General features: G+C 49.2%; 1 long non-coding RNA gene across 1 annotated transcript; it reads right to left on the minus strand.

Annotated features, from left to right (window-relative positions):
* Nucleotides 1-154: 154 nt before the first annotated feature.
* LOC132591867 (uncharacterized) lies at nucleotides 155-3369 on the minus strand. Its single transcript, XR_009557268.1, has 3 exons — nucleotides 3126-3369; nucleotides 1954-2241; nucleotides 155-263 (listed from the first exon to the last, which is right to left on the minus strand). It is a non-coding gene; the product is annotated as an uncharacterized LOC132591867 (long non-coding RNA).
* Nucleotides 3370-9749: the final 6380 nt, after the last annotated feature.

Consider the following 9749-nt stretch of genomic DNA (forward strand, 5'->3'; position numbering starts at 1 on the left):
AGGGAGCTCCTGCTGGGTCCCGCGCCTTCGCCTCTCGCTCGGTCGGGGCTACACGACATGGCTTATTTTCGGGGTATGTCTTATTTTTCACTAACCCTTAGAAATCCTGTCATGGCTTATTTTTTGGGGATGCCTTAAAATATGAGAAACACGGTATGTGAGAGCTTCAAATGAGGTTTCTACATATTCATCCAGAAACATCTGGATCTGCCGCATACTGAGTCTCAGATCAGATTCATTGAATTCATAAGGAACGTTCCAACCTGTCCAGGTCAGAGGGGGGGGGAAGTGAGTCTGCAATACAGCAAGCTTTCTTCTGCTGATGGCAAACGATTAAATGCCATTCAATGATAATAGGCTACGCTGAAACAAAACTATAGTGAAGCCCAGGCACATGTCCCAATATTGTATGCAAGAGGGAGATATTTCTCTTTAGTTAACTTCCCTTAAAGTGCACTGAGGTGTTCCAGGACTTACATTAATTTGAGCCGCTAATGTTAAATATTATCTATGTGCCCCTCAGCTGTCATTTGAAAACTGCTGAGCTCAAAACTGAACAGCTGCATTCTGATGGAGACAGAAAAGGCACAAGTGTCTCTGGTTAATTTGAGCAGAAGCTGCTTATAGGGCCAGCTAGGAAATCTGAGCAAAATAGACCCAAGTTCGTAAGCACATAAAAATACTCCCATTTGTTTTTTTGGGTGCTTTGGACAGCAAAAGCACCCCACTGAGTGACATACCTGAGGAAGTGTGCATGCACACGAAAACTCATACCAATGACAAACTTAGTTGGTCTCTAAGGTGCTACTAGAAGGATTTTTTTTATTTTGTTTCGACTACGTCAGACCAACATGGCTACCTACCTATACCTAAGGAAATCTTCAATAAAACTAAGCCCCAACTTAATTGCACAGACTGACACAATGGTTGTGCCATTATTGGCATGGGGTCAAAAGCTGTTCTCAGTGCCTGTTTAATCCATGCTGTGCTGTTCCTTAGTTTAGAGGTGTAGCACATCTACGATGATAGCATCAGTCTGGTGTTGTGGGCAGAGCAGTAGATCAGGGAGATCCACTTTAAATTCCCCACTCGAGAATACGAATGTCACTTTAGGTTTCTAATATTAATGCAGTTCTTCACTGTCTCTAGGGATCCCAGCTTGGGGGCCTCACAAGAACATAAGAAGCGCTTGCTGGATCAGCCATTGGCCCATGGAGTCCAGAATCCTGTTCTCAGAATGGTCAACCAGATGCCTGTGGGCAACTCGCAAGTAGGACTTCAACACAACAGCACTCTTGCCTTCTGCGCTTTCCAGCAACTGGCATTGCGAGGCATTACTGCCTTTGACCATGGAATCTCTGGCTCAAGTTTAGAATTGGGGACCAAGGTCTGGGTCCAGCACCGAATCTGTTTGCACTGCCGTTTTTTTAAAAAAATCTGGATGTACACGCCTCCTCTGGGTCAGAGTTTGAGCTGCTGTTCAACTAAAAGACAGTTAGTTGTTTAAGAAATCTCAGCTGCCATGGGATCAGCACCTGGCAACAGGACAAGAATCAGAGCTGCGCAGCATTTGGAATCATGGCAACTTCTAACAAGATCAAATGTTGGGAGTTCAATATGAATCTTCTCCAATATTTGCAAAAGGAACTACACCTGCTGTTGGAACAGCACGCTTCAAAACTGCCATGTTAGCAACAAAAATGTTTAAGATGTGATCTTACCAAAAATGTTTAAGATGTGATCGTGATGTTGGGCTGGTGATATGTCACAATGTTGAATGGTTGGTATCACTCAGCTCTACCCCCACCCCCGGTCCTTCTCCCACACTCCCTACCTGGGGAGTTTGGGGTCCCTGGCAGCTTCTTTCTGAAATAGGAACTACACCTGGTGTTGTAACAGCATGGTTCAAAACTGCCATGTGTAGCAAGAAAAATGTTTAAGATGTGATCTTACCTACGAATGCAACAGCCTTTTCCCCAGCGGGTGGACCAAAAAGTGCCTTTCTTCCCCTGACCAGTTTGGACATATTAATGTCCTGGATCCTACTGGCTGTGGTTCTGCCAGAGAAACTTGGTCTCGGAGTGTACTTGGTCTTTGGGCACTGAATCACAAAGCTGTTGGTGATCGCAGATTTCCCTGTATTTGTGGGTCCCACCAAGAGCATAGGGGTTTCTTAACATACGTTTGCAGGGGGAAAGTCTGCAGGGCTGCTTCCATGTTCAGAATTATAAGCTCAGAGACCTGTCATGAAGAGATGGTTAGGTCTAAAAAACCACATCTTGCACATTTGAAAGTAGAAAAATCTGCATCACTGCAAGAAGGAAGTGTGTGCATGAGAAAGAGGGATAATGTAGTTATGACCTGTACACTGCAAGGAACCTGGTGGGGTGGCATATACATTGCACTCCATGCATGCAATGGAAGCTGGTCCCTTAGGGGAAATGGGGCACTGCCCCACCATTTTGTCCTTACTTGTCCTCAACTAGCTGCCACTTGCCTACCTTCTAACTTACAGTACTGTCAGCTTCATGCTCGTTCCTTAGTCTAAGTGTTGCATAACTCAGCCGGGAAGAGCATGGGGACAAAACTAGAATTACTTGGCTCTGCCTTTCCTTGGCTCTGGATCTTATCATAGTTTTAACTACCTGACTATATTTATAACAATCACAATCGCATCAAGGCTTTCATGTGATGTCACAGTGATGTCAGGTCATCCCTTTCTGCCCTCACAGGCCTGGGGATGCACAATAGTAATTACTCCATCAAGGCTTTCCCATCACCAGAGTTCCAGCCCCACATCTGCTAAAACTTCACTGTTTTCCTGGTCATGACCAAAAGTGTGATGGAATGTTGAGAACAAGCTCTTACATTCATTGATTTGGGATTGAAAAGATATAGACCTTGTTCTTTAACCCGTGATTCTAAAGTGAGACAGAAAAAAATCCAGTCTAAACTGTTCAATTCAACCTTATTAAAAATAATAAACAAAGCCACAGGCAAATGATTAACAAAGCCATCAAGAATCACTTCTCCCTTTTCTTTTTGAATTACTGTAAAGAAGGGAGGTTTCGTTCTTTCTTTCAACAATTCACTCAATTACGAGGCAATAAATGCAAATGGTTTACCTTTCCTGCACGTGGAATGCTTGGCTCCTCCTTTCTAATGCACTCCTTCTGCATGTTGCATTGGTCGCTGGCTAAGCAAATGTCGTTCTGCACAGTTCCTGGTTGAGGGGAAAAGGCCGTCAGGAAAGCTAAGTTCCAAAAAACAAAGCTGACTTTGGGTATTATTTCGGATTGCAAAATTTGGATATGTTTCTACGTATGCCTTCTAACCCAACAGAACAACCCAAATGTTGCCAAATCATGATTGCGGTACAGAAGGTACAGCAGTAGCCCACCAATAATGTCTAGCTCCCAGTTGTGTAACAATAGCAGCAGCTCCCCATTCCACACACCACTTTCAAATTACACTGCAAAAGCAAACAAAAAGGAAAGAAAACCTTACGAAAGACCTCATGGGCCCCGGCTTCATGCACTTTCTTCCTCCCTCTGCTTTCCAACATCGTGATGTTGGGCTGGTGATACGTCACAATGTTGAAAAGTTGATATCACCCAGCTCTACGCCCACCCCCGGTCCTTCTCCCACACTCCCTACCTGGGGAGTTTGGGGTCCCTGGCATCTTATTTCTGCAAAAGGAACTACACCTGCTGTTGGAACAGCATGCTTCAAAACTGCCATGTGTAGCAACAAAAATGTTTAAGATGTGATCTTAGCTACAAATGCAACAGCCTTTTTCCCAGCGGGTGGACCAAAAAGTGCCTTTCTTCTCCTGACCAGTTAGGACATAATAACGTCCTGGGTCTGACTGGCTGTGGTTCTGCCGGAGAAACTTTGTCTGGCAGTGTACTTTGTCGTTGGGCGCCGAATCACAAAGCTGTTGGTGATCGCTGATTTCCCTGTACCTGTGGCTCCCACCAAGAGCATTGGGGTTTCTCTCTTCACATAGGTGTTCAGGGGGAAAGTCTGCAGGGCTCTTTCCATGTTTGGAATTATCAGCTCAGAGACCTGTCATGAAGAGATGGTTAGGCGTAAAAAACACACATCTTGCACATTTGAAAGTAGAAAAATCTGCATCACTGCAAGAAGGAAGTGTGTGCATGAGAAAGAGGGATAATGTAGTGGCCATGGCAAGGCTGAGTAGGCTGCAAGAACACTGAGGCCCAGCTGCAGCAACACTGGAGAAAGAGCCAGTAGAGCGAAGGATTGCAGTTGGGGGGGGGGGGTGTCAGGAGTATGGGCAGGAATCAGGCTCTGGGGCCAGTAGTGCTTTGCAGGACTGGGGCCTGCCTCAGCTTGTGCTGGAAAAGCAAGGGATGGCCACTCAGGTGAGGCCACTTGATACCTCACAGCACCTGGTGGCAGGAGCTGGGTGGGATAAAAGCCCAGCATTTCCCTTCAGCTCTTTGCCACAGCAACGCTATCCCTGCCTGGTTGCATCTGGCCTCTTGCTCCTTGGACTCTTGCTTTGCCGACGCCTTGCTCCTCGACCCTTGGACCTTCGCCTTGTTAGCATTTTCACCCCTCCCAATGTGAGAATCAGATAGTCTCCAGAGAGAGAAGTGGGCGGGAACTGTTCCCTCACTAAATTGTCTTCCTGACTCTGCTAATTTAGTGGGGTGTGGTATTGCTATATTGCTTTGTAGCTGTTGTGAGTAGCTCTGGCTCTCTGTTATGCTGTGTGTTTGCAGTGAGAGCTGTTTGTAACTTTCACACAGCCTATGTATATATTCTGTAAATACATATTAGCTTGAAATAATAAAGAGGATTAAAAACCTCTGCCGCAGTATCCATTGTTTATCGAAGCAGAAGGTGCTCCAGTCGTCCTGTTAGCCTAGTTGGGGCAGAAGAGGGACTGAAGACGTGGATATAGCCTGGCATAAAACCCACACGCCTTGCCGACGCCTTGCTCCTTGACTCCCAGACCTTCGCCTCTGCCTTGCTCCTTGACCCTGCGACTGCTTGCTGCTGGACCCTCAGCCCTGCACCTGTTCCTGCTTCTACACCACCATCTTGCCTCTGGTCCTGACGTCCTCAGCCAGGGCTTCAACCACCCGCCGACCGGACCGTGACAGTTTGCTGTGGCCCACCCACGTCCCGGCCAGGGTGCGAGATGAACCTCGCCACTGTGCTGAAGCAGCTCCTCATGCAGGTAGCTACGCTCCAGGGGGAGGTGTGAGCACTTCGAGCAGCCCCTGCTGTGGCCCCAGCCCAACGGACTCTCCCCATCCCAGTGCCAGATAAATTCAGGGGGGAGCGTGGGGCTCCTCCAGCCACTACCCCCCCCACAGGCTGTGGTCAACCCCTTCTATGGACTTACGCAACCGTCCCTGCACACCAGTGGCGTCCCTCGTGCCTCCCACATCCCGGAGACACAAGCTGATCTGACACAGCACCTAGAGAGGGCCAAGGCGGACTATAAGGCGCAAGCAGATCGACGGCGGCAGCAGGGGCCTGCGTTCCAGGTTGGGGGTGAGGTTTGGCTGTCCCTGGAACGTCACCGCACCGGACGTCCCTCGACTAAGGGAGCATTCCCCATCCTGCAGCAGGTCAACCAGGTCGCCTAAAAGTTGGGGCTTCCCCACTCTCTGAAGATCCACCCCGTGTTCCACGTATCCCTGCTGAAACCTTGCCACACGGACCACTTTCCGGGCCACATTACCCCACCACCAGCAGCGGTCCAGGTTAACGGCCATGAGGAGTTTGAGGTTGCCCAGGTCCTGGACTCGAGGTGACTCCGTGGGAAACTCCAATACCTAATTGACTGGGTGGGCTACGGGCCGGAGGAGCGATCTTGGGAACCAGCTGACTTTGTGCACACGCCCGCCAAGGAAGTTCCCAGATAAGCCTGGGCCATGACCGGGGGTGGAACCCTTTTTCCCTATTGGGGGGGAGTACTGTCAGGAGTATGGGCAGGAATCAGGCTCTGGAGCCTGTACTGCTTTGCAGAACTGGGGCCTGCCTCAGCTTGTGCTGGAGAAGCAAGGAGTGGCCACTCAGGTGAGGCCACTTGATACCTCACGGCACCTGGTGGCAGGAGCTGGGAGGGATAAAAGCCCAGCATTTCCCTTCAGCTCTTTAAAACAGCAATGCTGTCCCTGCCTGGTTGCATCTGGCCTCTTGCTCCTTGGACCCTTGCCTTGCCGACGCCTTGCTCCTTGCTCCTTGGACCCTTGCCCTGCTGATGCCTTGATCCTCGACCCTTGGACCTTTGCCTTGCCGATGCCTTGCTCCTCGACCCCCAGCCCTGCACCTGTTCCTGCTTCTACACCACCATCTTGCCTCTGGTCCTGACGTCCTCAGCCAGGGCTTCAGCCGCCTGCCGACCAGACCGTGACACTGGGAAAGGGCCCCAGCTCAATCAATGCAGCAGAGTTGTGACATCTGATGGAAAATTACCCCAGACACCCTCTATCTTAAGGAAGGTTTTCTTTTAAGTTTTGCATCCCCTATGTTGGTCCATACTCCCCCCTTTCTTTGGCTCGTAATTTGAAGTTAGTGGTGGGGAGGAAGTCCTTAGTGTCTCAGCCTTTGTTTTTGACAGATCACTGAATTGGATCAAAGTGGGTACATATCATGGTATGTGATCTAGTGTGGTATTCTAGGCAAATCAGGTGGCAAAGTCAAAGATTGGGACCAAGCTGTTCCTTAGGCAGTGGGCTTCAGCTGGATTGCCATGGCATGCGTTGGGACAGGTTGCTGCCGACCCTGATCCAGCAAGGTGGGGTGTGCCCCCCATGCATGTTTTGGTTGTCCATCTGGGCTTGTGGGATAACCAGCCTCATAGAACCAACATGCTTAAGTCCACTTGATGCATGAAGGGGTTAATGGCATAGAGTAAGCTGTCCTGCCAGGTTAGCTAGGCCACTCCTCACCTTGGGAGGAGTGTAATCAAACCTATTGTTGTACCTCAGTCTATCTGAGAGGTCTGAGCTAGTTGCTCCAAGCACTGATCTTGTCTTCAATGCTATTCAACACCCATATGATCACCAGGAGTTTCTGGAGCTGTGCCTGGATGCAATGGTGAATGAGGATCTATAAATTGACCTTGAATCCTGGAAAGATGGAGGCCTCTAGGGTGGCTCCCTAACTGGAAGACAGGTCAGCTTCCTATACTGGATGGGCTTGTGCTTCTTCTGAAGGAGCAGGTATGCTGTCTGGGGGTTGTCCTTAATCCATCTCTCTTATTAGAGGCCCAAGTGAGCTCCCCAGGCCATTCCTGGACTGTGACAACTTAACCTCAGCCTTATGACCCAAGTACTGTGTTTGCTACAAGACTCTTGGTTGTTTCGGCTGCTGCAGATTGATACTGCTACTCCTCTGGTTGCATGAGTCAGTTACCTGAAGGAGGACATTGGTTATTCTTCCACCCACTCAGGTTGGCTATAGCTCTGCTCTGCCTCAAGGCAAGTCTTCTCCCTATGGGATTGTCGCCAGACATTGGAAGTGGGAACTCCTGGGTGGTACTCAGCTGGTTTCACTCAAACAGACCCACTGAAATTGATGAACATGACCAAGGTAGGTCCATTCAACTCAATAGGTTTGAGTAAAACTGAGTTGAATACCACCTCCTCCTGTTTTTGTGCTGCTCCACTGGGCTGCAGCATCACACTGGAGCTTAAGAAGAAGACGAAGAAGAAGAAGAGAAGAGTTTGGATTTGATATCCCACTTTATCACTACCTTAAGGAGTCTCAAAGCGGCTAACATTCTCCTTTCCCTTCCTCCCCCACAACAATCACTCTGTGAGGTGAGTGAGGCTGAGAGACTTCAAAGAAGTGTGAGTAGCCCAAGGTCACCCAGCAGCTGCATGTGGAGGAGCGGAGAAGCGAACCCGGTTCCCCAGATTACGAGTCTACCGCTCTTAACCACTACACCACACTGGCCCTCCAGTGCATTCTCATCTGTTAGCCAGTTGTTGGGGGAGGTTTAATAGATGTATGTGTGTATGTATAAACACAAAAATAATGTGGTCACTTAACTTACTGCCTTTTTTACTCACTTCTTGGCTTGAGAAATGTTTTCACCCCTCGCCCCATTGTACTTTATTAAATTCCTTCTATTAACCCTTTCCACCCCTTCCCTCATTTAAGTATTAATTTCCCACCTGTTTGTACCATGGCTGCATGTAATATTAGTTTCTCCTCCATTCTCCGCTGCTTGTCATTAATCTCCACGTCATTTTACTAGGAGTTTCACAAAACACTTGCTGCAGCTGATCAGGAGCTTCTAACGGCCCTGTGTCAGAGATCTCACTGTCACCAAGGAAGATACAAGGAATGCTTCCCGTTCCTTCATTCTGATCACATCAGCTCTAGAACTCACTCCCACAGGAGGGAATGGTGGCCACCAACCTAGATGGCTTTAAAAGAGAGTGCTCTCGAAAGCTACTAGCCACAGTCACTAAGCTCTTCCTTTCTCCACACCTGAAGGCAGCAGTGCTTCTGAATCCCAGTTACAGGAAGAGTTCTTTTGGGCTTGAACCAGGGCCGGTGCTAGGTTTTTTTATGCCCTAGGCGAGATCACCTTCTGGCGCCCCCCGGGGGGTGAGAGGGGGAGGGAGAGAGAGAGAGTAAGGGTGGGAGGGAGGGAGGGGGAGGGGTGAGAGAGAAGGAAGGAAGGAAGGAAGGAAGGGTTGGGTGGGTGGGAGGGAGAGAGAGAGAGAGAGAGAGAGAGAGAGAGAGAGAGAGAAAGAAGGGGAGAGAAAAAGAGGGGGAGAGGAAGCTGCGAGGGAGGGCTCCGTCTGGGCCGCTTTCCCTCCCCCCACCCCACAGTGAGCCGGGGAGAAGGGAAACGCGGCCGCCCACCCCTGCAAGAGGTGGTGACAGGATCAGCGCCCCGAAAGCTCTCCTTTCGGGGCACTCATCCTGCCGCCGCCTCTCGCAAGAGCAGGTTTCCTCCCCCCCCCCCGGCAAGCTGGCCAGCGCCCCCTCCATTTTGGCACCCTAGGCAACTGCCTAGTCGCCTAAATGGACGCACCGGCCCTGGCTTGAACCCTGCCAGTGTTTTGTCCACAGGCATCTCATTCACCACTTGGAAAACAGGATGCTGGACCAGATGGGCCATTGGTCTGATCCAGCAGACTCTTCTTATGTTGTATGGACTTAAGCAGCAAAAGATACCTTAGAACACCATTTGCTTCTCATCTCCCATTCCTGGTAATGTAACAACTAGTATTTTTATTTAAAAAACCGCTGAATGCTAAAAGTCTGAGAGTCCCCCTACAGAACACTGGTTGGAGGGACTGAGCATAAAGATGAATGAGAAATTATTTCTGCGGTCATTCAGAGGTTCTTGTTCAAATACACTAGTTGATTCCAAGCACTGGGGATACCAGGACCATTGTACACATGTCTTGCTGTGTTGGTTTTTGGGTTGCTATGTATTGCAAAATTGCTTCGGTTGCAGGATGAGGCTAGGATCTGACCTGTGTTATGTCAGTGTGAGCCCAGGTGGAGCAGCTGCTAGTGCTGTGGGTTGGTTGCATTTCATTTCATTACGTTTGTCCACCTTCTATTCCAGGCTTCCTGTATCCGCATTTACTCAGCCATCTATTGCATCCCTTTTGGGATCTTTTGCAGGTGTGCATCTGTGTGCCTTTTATTTCTCCTGTAACTCTTTAGACCCTAGTACCCCCAACTCCCCACCCCGGCAGTAGACAAAAAGAAAGAATGAAAACATCCATGCATGC

This window comes from Zootoca vivipara, chromosome 3 (assembly GCF_963506605.1).
Source record: "Zootoca vivipara chromosome 3, rZooViv1.1, whole genome shotgun sequence".
Classification (NCBI taxonomy): domain Eukaryota; kingdom Metazoa; phylum Chordata; class Lepidosauria; order Squamata; family Lacertidae; genus Zootoca; species Zootoca vivipara.